This window comes from Aethalodelphis obliquidens, unplaced genomic scaffold (genome assembly GCF_003676395.1).
Source record: "Aethalodelphis obliquidens isolate GAN/ISIS:26980383/991018 unplaced genomic scaffold, ASM367639v1 scaffold2, whole genome shotgun sequence".
NCBI classification, from domain to species: Eukaryota; Metazoa; Chordata; class Mammalia; order Artiodactyla; family Delphinidae; genus Aethalodelphis; species Aethalodelphis obliquidens.
In genome coordinates this window covers 44,439,890-44,459,564 of record NW_020837946.1, presented here as the reverse complement: position 1 = coordinate 44,459,564, position 19,675 = coordinate 44,439,890, and the positions used below count along the sequence as shown (strand labels likewise).

At 38.5% G+C, this 19,675-nt stretch overlaps 2 long non-coding RNA genes across 4 annotated transcripts in view; one reads left to right on the top strand and one right to left on the bottom strand.

The window, feature by feature from the left end:
• The window catches only part of LOC113630585 (uncharacterized), a 47,363-nt gene extending 43,451 nt beyond the window's left edge, over positions 1-3,912 (bottom strand). Inside the window, exons 1-3 of the long non-coding RNA XR_003437028.1 lie at positions 3,652-3,912; positions 1,094-1,187; positions 742-805 (exon numbers count right to left, since the gene is read on the bottom strand). This is a non-coding gene — a long non-coding RNA (uncharacterized LOC113630585). The remainder of the gene's footprint in view (positions 1-741; positions 806-1,093; positions 1,188-3,651) is intronic.
• A 1,055-nt stretch (positions 3,913-4,967) lies between these two features.
• On the top strand, positions 4,968-19,541 carry LOC113630547 (uncharacterized). 3 transcript variants are annotated; one of them, XR_003437013.1, is made up of 4 exons: positions 4,969-5,082; positions 17,180-17,373; positions 18,293-18,461; positions 18,837-19,541. It is a non-coding gene; the product is annotated as an uncharacterized LOC113630547 (long non-coding RNA). The 3 variants fall into 3 exon arrangements; XR_003437012.1 differs by having other exon boundaries at positions 4,968-5,082; positions 17,185-17,373; positions 18,293-19,541; XR_003437011.1 differs by having other exon boundaries at positions 4,968-5,082; positions 18,293-19,541.
• Positions 19,542-19,675: the final 134 nt, after the last annotated feature.

Genomic DNA, 19,675 nt, shown 5'->3' with positions numbered 1-19,675 from the left:
TTAACCCAATAATTCTGCTTCTAGGAACCTATCTTTTTTCTCCTTTTCCTTTTTTTCATTGATATATAATGTTGTTTAAGGTGTACAATATGCTGGTTTGATATACTCTTGCAAAGTGATTAGCACCATAGTGTTAGCTAACACCTACATCAAGTCACACAATTCCCATTTCTTTTCTGTAGTGAGAACATTGAAGATCTACTTTCTTAGCAACTTTCAAGTGTATAACACAGTATTGTTAACCATAATCATCATGCTGTACATTAGAGCCCCAAAACTTATTTGGCTTATAACTGGAAGTTTGTACCTTTTGACAAACTTCTCTCACTCCTCAGCCCCTGATTAACAGGGTAGACTACTCTCAGTTCGAATTTTTTTTTATTTTTTTATAGATTCCAAATAAGTGCTATCATACAGTGTTTGTCTTTCTCTGTCTGACTTACCTCACTTAGTGTAATACCCTCAAGGCCCATCCATGTTGTTGCAAATGGCTGTAATATCCTTTACTGTTTGTTAGAAAGAACCTCAGTGTCTTTAATGAGAAACTGATTTCAAGCCACTTCCCACTCTGCATTTAAAGAGCTTGGCAGTAGCCGCTCCAACCTAACAACAAGTAAAAAGCTAAACATAATGAAAAATCAACAACTCTTCTTGGATCCACAAAATAGGGGAGAGAACACATGGCAAATTTCTGCCCCCAAGACTGGAGAGACAGACAGCGAATACAGAGTCATGACTTACCAGAGCAGAAACGCACTTAGCCGAAATGACCTCAGGAACCAGCGTCAGGGTAGGAAAACCGGACCTGTAATTGATGAATTGCTGGAGGCTCAGTATGGACAACTCTGAGAGTTAAAAACTCCAGGGCACCCAGTCATAGGGGCCCCCCACGATATCGTGAGATTCGCTTCCAGGAGCTTGAGCAGGTTCCCACGGTAAATGTTGGAGAAAAATCCTCTCCTGCTTCCAGCAGGAGGAAGGGAAAATACGCCAGAACACTGCGTGCTTCTTAACAAGGCCTGCCCTCAGGAGAAACTAGTTAACCGGAGCCTAAGAACCTAACCTGCTGCAGTATTATTAGAATCTAACTCACCTGGAGGGAAGGGAAATACTCCAGTCAGCTCTAGCCTTCCACATGGGGGAGGGGAAGTACCCAGCGGCAGCCCACTCTAGCCATCCTGTCCCACCTAAGGGGGGAGAAAAAAATGGAGAAACACTTGTGAAGTTCGCAATCCAGAGGCACAGCTTCACTGAAAGACTGAGACCTAATCATAAGACTATAGAATGCTTCTCCTCCAATGCATACCTCATTACCACATTCCTAAAGGCCAATACAGCAGTTCCTTTTACCCAGTACATCATGGCTCGCTATGAAAAAAAAAAAATTACAAAGCATACTAAAAGTAAACAACAGCAACAACAATGCCTACATAGTATTCCAATAGAAGAATGCATCCTATTTTGTTTATACACTCTCCTATCTATATCGTTTAAAATTTCCACTGTCCTAAAGCAATAAAAACCCACATATATATATATATTTGTGGAATCAGATGGTAAATTTCCTTAGGACATATTTCTAAAAATCATTTGCCAGAAGTTTGAAAATAATAGATTATCACTAGCTTAGTAAACAAATACTGTACAATATCACTTATGCATGGAATCTAAAAAACTACAACAAACTAGTGAATATAGTAAAAAAGAAACAGACTCATAGAGTCTGTTACCAATAGGGAAAGGGAAGGGGGAGGAGCAATATAGGAGTAGGGAATTAAGAGGTACAAACTAGTAGGTATAAAAAAAGCTACAGGGGGGCTTCCCTGGTGGCGCAGTGGTTGAGAGTCTGCCTGCCGATGCAGGGGACACGGGTTCGTGCCCCGGTTGGGGAAGATCCCACATGCCACAGAGCGGCTAGGCCCGTGAACCGTGGCCGCTGAGCCTGCGCGTCCGGAGCCTGTGCTCCGCAACGGGAGAGGCCACAACAGTGAAAGGCCCGCGTACAGAAAAAAAAAAAAAGCTACAGGGATATATTGTACAACAAGAGGAATATAACAAATATTTTATAATAACTATAAATGGAGTATAACCTTTAAATTTTTTGAATCACTATATTGTACACCTGTAATATACAATAATTTTAAAAAAATCAAAAAAAAACCCAACCCCAGCCTAAGGCACAGAAGAGCATGGGGAGAAATGTGGGAAGAGGAGAAAATAAGTAGGTCTAGGAAAGTTTATGACCATGTATGTTACTTTTTTCACCTCTTAAACTGTTTATATTAATTGTTTGAATATGGTAAAAATATCCTTGGACTTCACAGAATATATGGAGAAAAGTAAGTCTGCCTCTCAAATGTCTCCCAGTTGCTAGGTTTCTCCCTAGTTTCTCTGTCCTTCTAGATATCAGGATGAAGCATAAAAAAAGCCACTGTTGTAGCTCTTACATGGTTTAAAGTTTTAAGAAATGTAATATGGTTCCACCTAATATGATATGCACGTCCATTTAATTTTCCAAATATATGACCATAATATATTCAGTGACTTTTTCACATATATCAGGATGTTTTGCTATCAACTTCTCTCCTCAGTGGGAACAAAATATCTGAAAATCAGCTTTTAAAAATTAAAACTGCCAAGGGATGTCAGATAAGTGGAGTAGAGGAGGTCTTGGGTGTGGTGTTACTCATTTTCCTAAAATGAAAAACGGTTTCCTTTAACTTGAAGAGGGAGCAACACGTTTGAAGTCTATAAATTACATAAACAAATGATAAGAAAACATATTGTGTGAAGAATATCTCCCACTAACAAAGCCTAATGGTTTCCTACAGTCGGAGACAGCCCAGCCTCTGGCTATGCAGGCACGTAGGCTAGAGGGTGCTGTAGTTCAGTCCTAATGTGTTGGTTCCTGCAGCCAGGATTTGGGGATAAAATTGCCTAGAATAGTTTTTGCACCATTAGAGGACCATGGGTGAATAGTTTGCCTATTGCAACCCCACTCCCTGAAGTACATTTTCTGCTAAAAAAAAAAAAAAAAAAAAAAGGAAATTACTAAATCTTGGCTGTGTAACTAAAATAATATCTTTTCAAAGAAAATTCAGATTATAGAACTGAAAGAAACCATGGAGGGTCCATGGTTCTTAACAGCAAATCATATCAGTAATGCCATGGCATCTTAACTAATCGTTCAAAGGCAATAAAATGACTTTTTTCAAGTTTGAAACCAGATCTTTGGACACTGCAGCATTGGAAAGTGATCCTTCCTATTTTAGTTGTCCAGCTTTTCTGAATAACTGCTCAGTCACCTCTTCAAAAGACATTCCTTATTATTCTCTCCACAAAGTGTATCTAGAATCGCTATATCCTGGTCAACTCTGCTAACCCAAAAAGTACATTTCCTCACTCCCGGTCTCTGAATAAATTTATCCCTATACACAGTATAAATTTTGTCTATTCATGTATTGGTTTTATTTTGACCTTCCCTTGCCTCTCTGTAGTGCATTGGTGTTCCTGTTAGTTTCTAACTTAAAAGCATTCGGTTTTATGTTAAGCTGTTTGTTTCAATGGGAAAACATGTTCCTGTGTCAGATTAGAAAATGATGGTTGCGCATCCAAGCTAGACCACCAAAAACTATTTAATCTATAATTTACCTGAACCATGATGCCGATGCCCCTTTATCAATTACACCTCCATTCCATTGAATAAGTATTGACTAGGCATGCATTGGAAGATTCTGTTGCGTTCCTGTTGTGGGACACTAGCAACAAAAATTTCTCTTCACTTCAGTAGGAAGCATGACCACTGGCTGTAGAGTCAAAAAGGATTGCTGGGCATCAGTCTCAGTGTTCACTCGCTGTATTTGAAGTACCCCTGGTCCTCGGGAATATTCTTGTTTTGTGTTCAATAGACATCTATTCTGAAAAATAGTGTGTAGTGGCTCTCAAACTAATGAAAGAATGAAAACATGGCAAAATTCAAGTGGGAGCAGTTAGTTCAGACAGTATTTCGTTTAGTAATTAAATGAGTGAGTCAAGGTAAGCCAGCCCACAAACTCAGCTACCCCAACTGTTTCCTTTTCTTTAAAGTTAGCAGCAGATATGTAGGGAGCATTAGGGCAACAGCAAAAGAGAAACCTAGGAGACTTCTCTAAATCTTGCCACTTCTCAAAATGGAAGTAAAAGAGTGTGGGGAGAAATTAAAAATGGAGAAGATAGAAAGTTTATCTGGGTGCCTTCGGTGAGAAGCAGGGTCAGTTCCTACAGCCTGGTTAGGATGTGGTTTGTTCTGGTTCATTTGTAAATGATTATAGGAGATTTTCCTAAAAGCAACAATGATGTTGCTGCTGTGTTATCAGTTTATATCACCTCATGAACGAGAACATACCTGGACAAGATTAAAGACTCCAGGTCGCACTTAACATTTCTAACCCTCTGCCAGCTGCCTCTCAAATTGCTTATAAGGTCACCAGCAATGAGGCGTGTAAGTGTGGATAGCTCTGTGAAAACCCACCATCACTAATGAAAACAAACTCCAGTGTCTGGTCCAGTGTCAATGAGTCAATCACATCCTATTTGTAAGGAAAAGACAGTAGTATTTATTGTGTGGACAGTGGTCCATTAACACACCTTTTTTTCAGAATATTAGTTTGTTTGCTTATAAGTGGACATATTCACTGCACAAAGACAAATGTTCTCATGCTGAACAGAAGGTAAACACTGTTCTCAGAGTTTTCTCTCTTTGATGAGCTTTGCTGTATGGGTGGAATATGGAGGGTGATGGGGAAATAGGGAGAATGATTATGGAATAAGCAGCAAATGTTTCCTGGTAGTTGGTTTACCTAAGATTAAATGCAATTACCTGTTCCTCTGACTCACTAAAAAGCTTCTCAGTCCAAGAGGCAAGGTCTGCACCTTGTATGTGAGGGAAGCCAAAGGCCTTTCTGATTACTTACCTGCCAGAATAGCCACATTAGCACAGACCATGGGAGTGGATTAATCCATCATCAACTGTAGTCATCTAAGAGAGAAAATTTCCCTAGAAAATAAATCCACCCTGCTGAGACTGAGGTGTTGTAATGGATGGTGAGTGCTCTAAAAAGGGAAAGAGTATTAACATTATAGGACTAGAGGATAGTTTCCTTAGTTATAAAAGCTTCTTGATCTAATAATTGGTTTATATTTTGGATTTTATCTGAAATAATATAAATATGGCTTGATGGTATAGTGGAAAAGTAATGATTGAAATAATAGACAGTAGCCGTCTTTCCATAGAGTTGAGGGTTTGTCCTACTGTTTTGTAAACCTGGTCAACAATTTCCTGAACATTATCATTAAAAAAAAAGAAAGATATATGGCCATTTGACAAAGACAACTATATAAACAAAGTTCTGTCTTTCAATATAAGCAAGACTGATACAGCTGGAAATATATTCCCCTAAGTTAGGAATATATATATATATATATATATATATATATATATATATATATATATAATGTATGTGTAGGTGTGTATGCTGTGATATATGTTATATATGCTATATATGTAACTATGATGAAAGCTACATCATTCTTGGGATATTGTTAACCATTTAAGTCCAAATTCAGACTTGACCAAGTGAAGAGAAGCCATGAGCAATTATCTAGCACTGGGAAAAGACAGAGCTTGGCATTGCAAAATCTGGGATGGAGTCCCTGCCCAGTCCCTTGAGTTAGTCACTTAATCCCTCTAAGCTTCATTTTACTACATCAAATTAAGAATAATATGTTACTTCACAGGGTGTTTGGGCATTCAAATGCCATAATGGAAATGTATATACTTCATAAATTATAAAATACTCTACAAATGTCATTTTAAGACATTTAAAACATTTGAAAAGTAATATCTGAGACAACTTCCTGGCTGAGCAGGGCTTTCAGGAATTATTTAAATAGAAGAGTATCAGAAATTGAACTTGGCATAATTAAGTATGAGACAGTCACAATTCATGCTCACTTTCCAGGCCAATGTACTTACTCCAGGATCCCCATGCCTTCTGGCTGTGGAAGACCTACTCTGTGGACCTGGAAGTCAAGGGGAAATTTTTCAGGCTCTTGAATGACCAGGACTAGCTGGTTTCTTCACTCATTTTCTGTACTAGGCTCTGGAGATACAGAGAAGACTAATAGCCAAGGCACCTGCTCTTCTGGAGCTTAGAGTCTAGTAAGAGAGACACAACTTAGTCAAGTAATTACCCAAATACATAAAAAGAGTATAAAGCCTTTAAGAGTTCAGGTGGCTCTGAAGCATATTAAATATGGACTTGATCTATTTTAGTTTTGTCAGAAAGCTTTCCTGAGGAAGTAACATTTGGCCTAAAACATGGTAGCAACAAGATGAACTTGGGGCAGGGTAGAGACGATGGTAGAGAGGGAACTGCTTTGGCAAAGACATTGAGACAAAAAGAACTGAAAGAAGGATGTGTTGAAGGAGCCTGAGATTGGCGGCAGTAAAAGACACAAGCAGGAGCCAGTCTTTATCTAAGAGCAGAGAAATGGCAAGATTACGTTTTTGAAATAGCACTGTGGAGTGAATTGGTGGGCTGGGAGGCAAAAGTGAAAAACAGTAAGTTTGATCAACATGGAAAGTTTGATTCAACAGAGAGCAGTTGTTAGCTTCAAAAGAGGTCTGGGCACCATCCCATATCTATGGATGTAAATTAAGAGAAAATGCTGATGAATAAGTCTTGAGGGGCTCCAACTTTTAACGCTTCAATAGAGAAGGATAAGTCTAAAAAGAAGAGGTAGGAAGGTAAGAGGGACGTTAAGAGCTGCAGGGGGGAAAATGCTGCTGAGTGGTCAAGTAAGATGAAGACTGAAAAAAGGCTCATTGGGTTTAGTGACATGGAGGCCATTAAGTCATTAGCAAGAACTATATTGGAGGAGAGATGGGGACAAATGTCAGTCAAAGAGTGAGAAGAAATGGTTATGAAAATTGTAAGTGAAAGATTGTAGTAGCTGAGGGAGAAAGATAGGGAAATATTGGGAGACATTTTATCCACCCCTCAAATTGTGAGCCGGTCACTCAATCTATTAGTCTAGAATTTCTTTCTCCCTTAAATTTGGGGTGGTGTTGGTCCTTAGATAGTATTTGAAGAGGAGGATGGAGATTAGACTCATATATATATAGACTGTAAAATTTAAAAAGTAAATAAGTAAACGGGTTATTCATTTCCTCACTACCCACTACCAGCAAGCGCCATGTCAGGATTTATGATTTCTAAAAGCGACTCTCAATGGTATGGTGCTGGAAGGAAAGGAAAAACAAAGATGTAATATTTCTCTACATAAGTGTGGGGCTTCCCTCTCTTTCCAAGACTTCTTTTCCCAAACCATTATTTAAAGCCATGTCCTGTCCCCTCCTAGCATCTCTTATGGGTCCATTTCATCCATCTCTGTCTTCACTGGCTTGGAAACATCTCCTTCTATATTAGGCCCTAGACAGGTATGGCCCCAGGGGTTTGGGGGATACCACTGCCTTCTCTATCCCAGTCATCATTCCTCATTCCTTGTCCTCTCACGGTAGACAGACTTCCACCGAGCACCCAGCCTTTGGTGTTATGCTGGCCTGTGCCGAGGTTGACAGAGATGAGATTCCAGCCCCACTTGCTAGTCTGTCAGTTCCTCTCTGCCACTCACTGATAATAAACCACATACCACAGTTGGCAATTGGCACTTGTCTTGCATGTCCTGCTGAGCCCAGCTCCCAAACATCTTATAGTTCCTGATACCTCTTCTTAGAAGTTTTCTTCTAGCTGAACCTAGATGTTGATGGGCAGTGTAGTATATTCTACAACTCAAATTATTTTTTTAAAAAGTAAATTTAGGGCTTCCCTGGTGGCGCAGTGGTTGAGAGTCCACCTGCCGATGCAGGGGACACGAGTTCGTGCCCTGGTCCGGGAAGATCCCACATGCCGCGGAGCAGCTGGGCCCATGAGCCATGGCCGCTGAGCCTGCACGTCCGGAGCCCGTGTTCCGCAACGGGAGAGACCACAGCAGTGAGAGGCCCGCGTACCGCAAAAAAAAAAAAAAAAAAAAAAAAAGTCAATCCTAAAGGTTACATCATATATGAGTCCATTTACACAACATTTTTGAAATGACAAAATTTCGGAAATGCAGAGTGGATTAGTAGTTGCTAGGGGTTAGGGATGGGGGTGAGAGGTGTAGAAGGGAGAAAAGTGGGTATGGTATAAAAGGGCAACAGTATTTTGTTCAGTATCTTGACTGTGGTAACAGATGCAGGAAAACCTACACATGATAAAATTGTATAGACTAAACACACACACGCACCCACACAAATAAGTACAAGTAAAACTGGGGACATCTCAGTAAGATCAGTGGATTGCATTAAGTCCATATCATGGTTATGATGATACACTAGAGTTTGCAAAATGTTACCATAAAGAGAAACTTGTATCCCTCTGTACCACTGCTTACAATAGCATGTGCATCTGTAACTATCTCAATTGAAAATTTCAACTAAAAAAAGAAGGCAAAGCAAATTTTCTTACCACAGTCTTTATCACCATGAGTTTCTTTTCTTTGCGAGGTACTCTAAGCAAAATGGTGATGAGCAGTGATCATTAGTAACCACATGCTTTGCCACACATGGGTTAAGACAGCTGTGTCAATAGGATAGCCTACCACATGAGCTATAGTTCAAGCACTTTTTTATTCAGACAGTCAATGGGTACTTTAGAGTCTGTTCAAATAACATCAGAAGCCAATTTACTATATGAAAACTACAACTATTAATTTTTCCCAAATCTGTTTTTTCATAATCCACTGCTATGAAAATGTAAGCATGAATCTCCTCCTGGGCAGGAGTTTGCAAAAGGCTCTACAACTTGCCTAACAAAACTTTGACTTTGCTTCTTACCCACACAGTAATTAGGTGAGGAACTCCTATCCATTTATAACCCAGAATCTTGTGATTTCAGGAGCAGGTTTGGTTTTGAATTCTCTCCTCTGCTCATCTTCTCACAAGCTCATCTGGGACACCTGAATCCTGAGACGGTGGCTCACCGCCCCAGCTTCTCATCAGTTTAACACTGTAGCCGTCAGATCACATTTTTAAAAATCCATTACTAAGTTACTCTAACACAGACATACTTTCATAAGCCTATCTTAACATTTTACTTTCTATTTTAGAAAGGGTTATTATAAGAAATAGCCATATTAAGACTGTTTCTGCATTTCCTCAAACTATGAATTGAATGTGCTGTCTACCATATTATTAAATGTCTCCTATGTAATAATTCTTGCAATAAATTTCTCTCAGAGTATTGGTGAAAACAAAATGTCCCTTTGGGTACAAAGGTATAATTCCTGAGATTAGATCATGAGAAATATAGAATCTAACGTGATTTATTTTTGCCCTACCAAGAAACTCAGACCTAAGTTTTGCGCTCATTTACTATTTTTACCTAACTAGAGATATTTTCCTCTTCCTCATACCTGTTTACTTCAATATAACTTGTCTTAAAGGTTGTACTTATTTAAATTTTATCAAAGATTTCTGCCAACTTAAGTTCATTTAATTCTAACAGTTTAATAATAAAATCATTATACAACTACCTTAAGCATTATTTATTTTAATTCTTTTTACAAAAAGATAAACAATATACTCGAAGGAAATAGAACCAGCAAAAGGACACGTGCAGGATTACTTAATGTGTTTGTGTTTCCATTCATTTTAAAACTTAAGACTCAGGGATATTTACTTCCCTATTTGAACAACTTCGTAGATTCTCTTAATCTAAGAAAAATGGATTGCTTGTATCTAAACTCAAATTGCCAAGGATAATTCATATAGTAGACATTTAAAAAAAGAAAAAAAAAGTCCACCCTGCCAGAGATTCCTCCTAATAGTTTCTGGTCCTAAATAAAAGAAATGACTCATGTAAATGTATTCTCTGCTTAGATGTAAGCAAAATCAACAAAGGAGGAAAACTTATGATCACTGAAAGTCATTATATTAGTAAAAACCTGACTAGGATACAAAAGTCACCATTGAAGGAACCTCATTTCTGATCTGCCAGTTTGAAAACCAAAAGCTGGTGCCAAAGGACATCACACATATCTTGGCTTTATGTAGCCATCTTTTCTCTTACCCTCTACCAGGAGTCCAAGGATACGTTATAATTTTGTACTAGCTGGTCCAAGCTGGCAATCTCTTTTTCCCAATTTACCTCCATCTCTATTCCTTTCTTTTATATCAAAAGTGACTTGTACTGGAATTTCAGAGAAATCTGGATAGAAACCACTGAGCCATGTGGCCTCCCAGCCTGATCCTTCCAGGGGCCATTTCATCTTGGGGCTCTCAGCTGTGGTTTTCTTTGGTTTCTTTTGACAGTAGTTCCCAAGGTCAGCAGTTCCAGGTGGTTGATCACGGACACTTCTCTGGTTTACTACGGCCTTCCTTAATGATTGCTCTTGCAGGTGATAGTTCCAATCAATGATGATTATCCTGTTAAAAGTAGTGTCCCTCACTTTTGTACATGTCTACTATGACCCTATGTCTTAACTGAGGCTGACTTATTCATGCAAATACAAGCAGTGCCCAACAAAGAGAACCCAAGCAACATTACTCTGCTCGTTGCAAAAATTCCAGACCTAGACCCCTTCACTCATGTGCTTTTAGCTCCTCTTCATCTTGTTCCTGGATTCTTAGATTCCTTCTTGACTTTTGGACCCATTAACTGTTTTTTTCTTGTTGTTGTTGTTGTTTTTCTGACTTTGGCCCATAGCACTCTTTTTTACACACATGCTACAGACTAGCTCTCTGGATGCCTCTGACCCCTATGGTTAAATAGTAACTACCTTGTGTAGTGTCCTACAGGCCTGTCTCACTCTCCCTTTGACCCCCATTATGTGGCCTACAGTTCTTTCAGGGATTATATTCAAAGTCTCTTATGAATGCTAATTCCTATTCCTCTAGGGAAACTGCCCCTAGTAAAGGAGGGAGGACAATACTCAGATCTGCTTCATAGACTTTCTCCTGCTCTTTTTGGAACCAGAGCCTAAGCCCACTCTTGTTGCAAATGAGTCCTCAGAATATTTGAGAATGTCCACCTACGGGATGCTGTGCGGAGTCCATCGCTTCCCTGTATCCAATTCAGATATGAAGGTAACTTGACCAAACACCCAAATTCCTTTTCATTTTTCTTGCTCACCCAGGGCACTCATCCAGATTGGAGCACAGGAATATCCTTAGCTATTTCATAGTTCCCCAAGCTGGATCAATTTATTGAACTCTATTATTCAAAGTGGTCACCTCTTATACTGATAATTTTAACTATTCCACTTAGATGGTTCCTGTCACAATGCTCTCCTTTCAATTCCTCAAATACAGCAAACACATGGTAACAGGGCTTATTTGCCCTTACATGATCTAGCTTAGGCTCACTTCTCCATCCTCATCCTTTGCCACTTCCTTTCTCACTTCAGCCATGCTGAACTTGTTTCGGTTCCTTGAGTGCTCTTACAGGGATCTGAGATTCACGCTTATTTGTGATTTTGTCTGACACTAGTTAGCACCCAGCTTTTATTCATCCTTATAACAATACCACCTTAGCCCAAGTTTGGATCCTATGGTCTATCTGTGTGCATGCGTGGTGGTGAGCTGCAGAGTATCATGATTTAATGGGAGTTAAAATTACATTTGTTTAGCATTTTCTAAGTGTTTTCTGGTTACACCTGTTTACTTGATGGTCTCTACCATTAGACAGCAAACTTTGTGAGGTAAGAGGCTGTTACAACATGGTAGATGGTCAATTCATATTTGTTGAATGAATGAACTATCAAACTATAATTTTCCAATAAATCTCTTCAATGAAGTGTCACACTTCCACTTAGATTGGTTATACTAGTTATATTCACGCTCTTGTGAACATGGAAATCCTACCCTGCTGGTGTTGCCTGACCCCATCTCCCTACATCACTCTCACAGCTGGGTTTTAGCTGTTTCGACAGTGAGAAGTAAAATGGGGCTGCCTTGGTTTTATTAGTAAATTAATTTCCTGAAATGAGAAAAAAAAGCCCAGACAGCCAATACACCACCATGTTCACAGACAGAGCATGCAATGTTCAACGAAAGGTACTTGAAAAGCCATTTCATTCTTTATTCTTATGTATGAAAATGCTGACTATGACAGTTTGTAGTCCAAAACACAGAAACCTCAAAGTTGGCAGAGAATGTTATCTGGAAGGCAATGTCTGACCAAATTCTGAATTATTATCTCATTCCCAGGGAATGTCCTCCCTATCAGTAACTTTTGCTATGATTCTACCATAAGCTTCAAATTGACCGAATTTTCATAAACAGACTAATTTTTCTTCATAGGGCAACTTTAAAAGCAATGGTTTTGAGAGTAAGTGGAAATGGCACTATTAAAAGGATCTGAATAGTTTTTCCTCTGACCAAAGCCATCCCCATTTTTGCTGAAATCACCAACCATGCTATGCTTTGCTTTTTTGCTCTCATTGAAATGTGTTTATGTATCTTACTAAAATAGGAACACTGTAATCAGTTCCTTTGAAAAGGAAGTAAACACTAGCCCTTCCTTTACAAGAGGAGGTTCGTTCATAGGAACAAGTACCAGGAGTAAGTCCTGACCAAACTACAGGGAGCACTGACTTATTTTTTTTAAATCAGATTTTTATATGAGAATAGGTTTCAACTATTCCAGAAGGTTCAATACCTGTTGAAGAGTAAAATACTAATTTTTTCTCCAAGTTTTTTCTTGAGTTTATTACATCTAATTAATAGATTCCTCTAATCAAACATTTGAAGAGATACCATTTTATTCTTCAACCTTTTAAGAATGAAAGAAATAATAATCATTTTAACCTCTAACTTCAAAAATCTAGATTACCTTTCAAATAGTTTTATCATTAATCAAGGCAACTGCCGAAGCAAGTACTTTAATCCTATTCAACGTCTTCAACTATTCAAAGATTGTCCTGAGACCTGAGATCAAAACAGATCCTAAAACTCTCAGGTCAGTTCTAAGATCCTGGAACATGCCTACCTCAAGGGCCAGTATAGTGAAATGGGGTGTGGGGTGGGGGGATGGTTTGGTAAAGTAGCAAGATCAGTCCTGTGGGAACAAGATACAGAAAAGAGAAGTGTTGATTGTAAGGAGGAAGAAAACATGGCAGATTCTAGTCTTGAGTTGAGCCATAGATTTCTTTTATAACTGAGGTAACATTGGTTTATACTATTATATAAGTTTCAAGTGAACATTATATTTCTACTTCTGTAAACACTACAGCATATTCACCACAAAAAATTTAGTTTCCATCCATCACCATACAGTTGACCCCCTTTACTCCTTTTGCCCTCTCCCCTGCCCCTTCCCCTCTGGTAACCATTACTCTGTTCTCAGTATCTACGTGTTTCTTTGGCTTGGTTTTCTCATTTATTTTGTTTTTCGTTTGTTTGTTATATTCCACATATGAGTGAAATCATATAATATTTGTCTTTCTCTGACTTATTTCATTTATCATAATATTTTCAAGGTCCATCCATGCTGTCGCAAATGGCAAGATTTCTCTTTTTTTATGGCCACTGGTATTCCATTGTATATATATTCCACTATTCTTTATCCTATCATCTATTGATGGGCACTTAGGTTTTTTCCATATCTCAGCTATTGTAAAAGAATGCTGTGATGAACATAGGGTGCATATCTCTTTTCAAATTAGCATTTTTGTATTCTTTGGATAAATACCCAGAAGTGGAATAGCTGGATCATATGGTAGTTCTATTCTTAATTTTTTGAGGAATCTCCATACTGCTTTCCACAGAAGCCACAGACTATCTTAAGATATTAACACAGAGAGAGATGTCTGGGATAGGTACCTCATCAGCCTTCCTGAGTTGTTACTGCAATTTGGCCAAGGAAGGCAAGCCCCAGTCATGGGTTGTTCTGCTAATTGCTTTGAGTAAAATGATCTCCTTTCTTACCTGTTGCACATGTCTATCATGTGTATTATCTAGTTTTGTAGCTATTTTTTTAAGCTTCTTGAGGCAAGCATTTGTGTCTTATAATAGTCTGCACCACCATGCATCTGTGCCTGGCACAGAGCAATATGCAAAAAAAAGATTTTTTAAATCAATGAATAAACTAATTTTTATAATACTTGAGGTTCAATGTAACAAATCACAGAGAAAAGCATATCTTCAACATAGTTCAATCTGTACTGCTTATATTATGGACAATATACAATCTGTTTCTTGATTAATATTTCTAAATGCATACATTTAAGGAAAACACTAATTCACCAGCAGAAAATGCAAGGCAATGTATTCTCATTTGGAGTGTGCTGTTATTTAAGTGGAACAATACTCAGCATTTTTAATTGCTTAGTTTGGGACCAGTTCTGCTTTCTCATCTTTGCTAATCTTCATGTTTGTCACAGGCATAGTCATACCCTATATTTATTCCACAATATTAGTTCATCTGTAAGCAAAATGTGGTGCTTCCCCTCTTTTACATCTTCTATTCCAGCTTCCTCCACAACACATCTGTGCCAGGCACAGATGCATGGTGGTGCAGACTATTGTAAGACATAAATGCTTGCCTCAAGAAACTTAAAAAGATAGCTACATCACTAGATAATACACAAGGTGTCTTTCACCTTCAACTTGTTCAACAAAATATTTATTAGTAATAAAAAATAATATTCATTGATCTTTATTATCCCTAGAACATGACAAGAAGTGTTATATTATTTAACCTATAGAAGCATTTTACTGATGAAAAAAGCCTGGAAGTTCAGTAGATTATATAAATTGTCTACAGTCATATAAATGTCAAAGCTACTGTCACTAATACCTATATGGAGCTAAAAAGAGGGGTCAATGTAGGAGAAATAGATTTGATATTGGCAGTTGATAGCACAGTGGTAATTGTTGACAGGGTGGGAATGCATGAAATGACTACCTCAGAGAGAGAACATGAATGTGAATAAACAATTCCAAATTAATCCTGGGTGAACATTTAAGTGTCAGGATGAAGAAACAGGAAAGTGAGAGAAACTGAGAAAGAGCAGTAAAATAGGTGAGAAGAGAACTAAGAACCGGTAACACTGTAGAAATCAAGAAGAAAAAATGACCAATAGTGTTGCTGCTACAAAGAAGTCAAGGAAGGTGAAGACTGAAAACAGGTTCTTGATTTGTCAATTATAAAGTTATTAGCAATCCTAACCAGCATATTTTCTGAGGAGTTGTGGAGATAGAAGTCAATTGGCAAAGAGAGATCAGGAAGACAGAGAGAGCAAGTATAGACAAATCTTATACACATTTTGGTGTCAAAAGGAAGAAGATAAAGCAGTAAAGTTGGCCCTCCATATCTGTGAGTTCCTCATCTGTAGATTCAACCAAACTTGGATAGAATGTATTGGAAAAAAATTCCAGAAAGTTCCAAAAAGTAAAACTTCGAACTTTCCACACACAGTGACTATTTACATAGCATTTACATTGTATTAGGTATTATAAGTAGTCCAGAGGTGATTTAAAGTATACAGGAGGCTGTGCATAGGTTATACGTTACATAAGAACTTGAGCATCTGTGGATCTGGCCGTCTGAGGGCGTCCTGGAGCCAACATCCCCACAGATACCAAGGGATGACTGTAGTTTGAGGCAAAGTCAGAATCAAGGGGAAATGCTTTTAGTCCTTTCTGGCTCTCTTTTTAAGAGGGAGGAGACAACATGTAGAATGTGAAGCCACCACTAACTGATAGAACAAAGTCCTAAAAGGGAGGGAAAGGATTCCCTTAGGGAGACAGAATGAGAGGAGGGAGTGGTGGGTGAAGTTATTCATGCTGGAAGGATAGGAAAGGGGAATAAATGGGCTTTATTGTATCCATGACTTAAGAGATAAAGTGATAACACCTAGAATGAGAAGATGAGTAGGATAAAGAGTTGCAGAAAATTTGAAAATATTTGGGACCATCCCAGTGAGGAAAAAGAAAGGCAACTTTAAAAAAAAAAAGAAAGAAAAGAACTATCTGGAAGCACTAAGTGCTCAGAGGGAGGGTAGACTCACCATAACTTCAATTTTCCCAACAGAACTCAGGTCAGCAAGTTTCCTGCCCACCAAGCCTCTTAAAAACAATCACTCTTTCCAGTAAAATGAAGCTGCAGACGGGAAACCAGATTAGCCAGAGTGTGGGGTGGTACTCTCTGAAATAAACTACACTCAGGAAAGAGCAAGAGTTTCAAAACCAAATTGTGAGACAAAGTAAAGGCTTCTTTTTATCTTTACCCTCTCCACCCTCCAGTTACTACTTCTCCCAGAGGATATACATCCTTCACTTTCCTTTTCTGTCCCCTCACCTATTTTTCTCAAACCCAACCCAAACTGTGCCATCTATTAAAATCAAAACTGAAAAATGCATATGTGTTATTTTTGAATCCAAACATCACATGATTGGAGAACATTTCATTTTTATTTCACATTGTCTCAGGTCAATGTGCCAGGTTCTTAAGCCTGTCACAAGTCTCAGAGATCATTCCCGAGAACTGCAAAACAAAGAATCCTGTGACAGAAATGCTGACAACGTGGAAGGACTTTGTGATTTGCTGAGTTACTAATCATAACTTACAATTTTGAACATTTTCTTTTGGAATTAAAATTCCATATCCTAACATGCCCATCTCTCTATATATGGATTAAAAATCATTTAAAATCAACTTCCATATATGAATGAAATGGTAAACTATGTTTTCAAGTACCTCTCCCCCCACCATACACATTCAACTTTTAAAATGATCAATTTCTCATTAATTCAATCTTTTCTCTTACTGAAAATTTGCAGTAATTTAGAAATGGGCTAATTGTAAGTTTTCCTTTTGCACATCTTTCAAGAAGCAAATAAATAAACACAATTTCAAGGGTAATTTTTACTTGAAAAATTTTTACAAGTAAAAATTTTTACTTGAAAAAGGGTAATTTTTACTTCAATTATGTTGACATTTGGAGTGAATATATGCTGATGGAAACATTTCTATGGTGAGGCAAATCAATGCCATAGTGTCTAACTATAGATTTGCTGATCATTCTTCTGTATTCTTTAGAAAGGACCGCTACTAGAATGCATGTTAACCTAGATCCAGGTCCTGTCTCTATTTGATAGTACAGATGACCCTTGAGCAACAAGAATTTGAACTGCAAGTGTCTACATATATGCGGATTGTTTTCAACAGTAAACACTACAGTACTACATGATCCATGGTTGGTAGTATCCACAGATGCCAAACCATTGATATGGATGAACCGCCTATACAGAAGACCGACTATAAGTTATACCTGGATTTTCTATTTTTTAAGGTATTTTTAAATTTTTTGTTTTATTTTATTTTTTAAAATGTATTTATCTTTGGCTGCGTTGGGTCTTCGTTGCTGTGTGCGGACTTTCTCTAGTTGCACTGAGCGGAGGCTACTCTTCGTTGCGGTGCGTGGGCTTCTCATTGCAGTGGTTTCTCTTGTTGTGGAGCATGGTCTGTAGGCACATGGGCTCAGTGGTTGTGGCTCACGGGCCTAGTTCCTCCGTGGCATGTGGGATCTTCCCAGACCAGGGCTCAAACCAGTGTCCCCTGCATTAGCAGGCAGATTCTCAACCACTGCGCCACCAGGGAAGCCCTAATTACTTAGTGTTTTAATTTAATCTTATGTTTATTTTACTTCTACCTTTTAAAGTATATGTTATTTTTATTCCTAGGAAATTCCTTAAAATAAAGCATTTATTTCACCAGTGTCAGTCTATAATGCTTCTTTAATGTCAGATCAGAGGTAGTGTTTCAAAAGGAACAGTTCTCAAAAGCCACGACAGTTCCTGCCACGTAGCTGAGTTAAAATGAAGACTCTCCACCAGGCAAAATTTTTAAAGCCTAGTCTGAGATATTTTCTGTACTTAAAAGTAAGAAACTATATAGGCTTTAAAAAACAACAAAAACAACTTTATTATTTACATTTTGCATTAAGACAGGGTACCTGTTATTTATTGACATATATAATTGTTTAATGGAATTTTACTATACGTTGAACTTATTTGAAACAACCTAACTTTCTCTTCTGTCTATTTCAGAGTAATTGCCTAACAATGACCTCTCTAAATTTGTAATTTCTGGAATCTGCACTAATTCAGTTCATCTCTGATAAAATGTTCCGATGCTTAGAATTCTCTCAGTCATTCTACAAACTTATTTATGTTGCAAATGTATATTGAGGACGTGCTATCTCTAACCAGGCACTGTGCTGGATGTGATAATCCAGAACACTGGCATTCTGTTCTGGAGGAACTGACATCTGTGTGAAGGATCCAGTCACAGACGAGAACCTGCATGAAGCAAGATAACTTTAAAAAAGGAATATGCGGTATGCCACGGTGAAGGGAGCACCTATCACAACCTGGTGAGGTCAGTGTACCAGGCTGTTTTACAGGGAAGGTGTTGCTGAGCTGAGCCCTAAAGGAAAAGGCTTTGAAGATCACTCACTTGTGCGAGGGAGGCCTGCCAGTGCAGGCAAAGGCCTGGAAACGTGATCTGCTGACAGCTATGAGGGTATGTTAGAGAGTCTATATTGCTAGACTTTCAAGTGCATAGGAGAAGAGGAGGGGCTCATTCTCCCTGACTTTATAGTGATCGGAAGATTAGACTTTAGTTCTAAATTCAAATTGCTTCAACCTTAAAAATGTTTGTATCTAAGAGTTTGACTGAAGTCACAGTTCTTTTGTTCTTGAATGCAAGATGTTCTAGAAACGGTCTCTAACCAGGTCTTTCACTTTGGGACAGGAAATGTTCAAAGAGCAAAACTGTAAACCATGGAGTGCTTCTGAGGAGGAATGTTGTTTATGCACCAGCGGAAGCCAAGGCTCAGCGAGCTTGTGGGTTGAGGGAGAAGGAGATGGGGTTCAGGACCCTGGGTTCTGGCTTGTATGGCTCCAGACTGGAGTGACTGGGGAGGGCTGTCCCAGAAGTGTTTCCTAGTCATGAAGTAAAGTCATATGAGAGGCTGTCTCCTTCCCAACTGTTTCACTTTTAACCCAACACAACAAATAGAAAGCAGATTTCCCAGACACTACAGAAGAAGATAAACAGCCTGAGGAAAACTGGACTTCTGCAAATCAGCATAGACTAGCTCTCAAATACTTTACATGAATAACAAATTAAAACAGCAGCCAAGCAGGACAAGGCAGATGGGGGACTGGGTGGAAAACAGAAGCCAGGGCTGAAGATAAGTACCTGATAAAATCATTCTTTTCAAAGAATGCCAAGAACTCAGATTTGAAGATTAGCCTTGTCAACTTCTTAAGTCTCTGATTCCTCTCAAGAAAAGATGTGATGAATAGATGAGTAAATTATAACGAGTTTTTTAGTAGTTGTTTATAAGTTACTTAAAAGCAGTTCTTTTATATATACACTACCAAACGTAAGGTAGATAGCTAGTGGGAAGCAGCCACATAGCACAGGGAGATCAGCTCGGTGCTCTGTGATCGCCTGGAGGGGTGGGATAGGGAGAGTGGGAGGGAGGGAGACGCAAGAGGGAAGAGATATGGGAACAGATGTATATATATAACTGATTCATTTTGTTGTAAAGCAGAAACTAACACACCATTGTAAAGCAATTATAC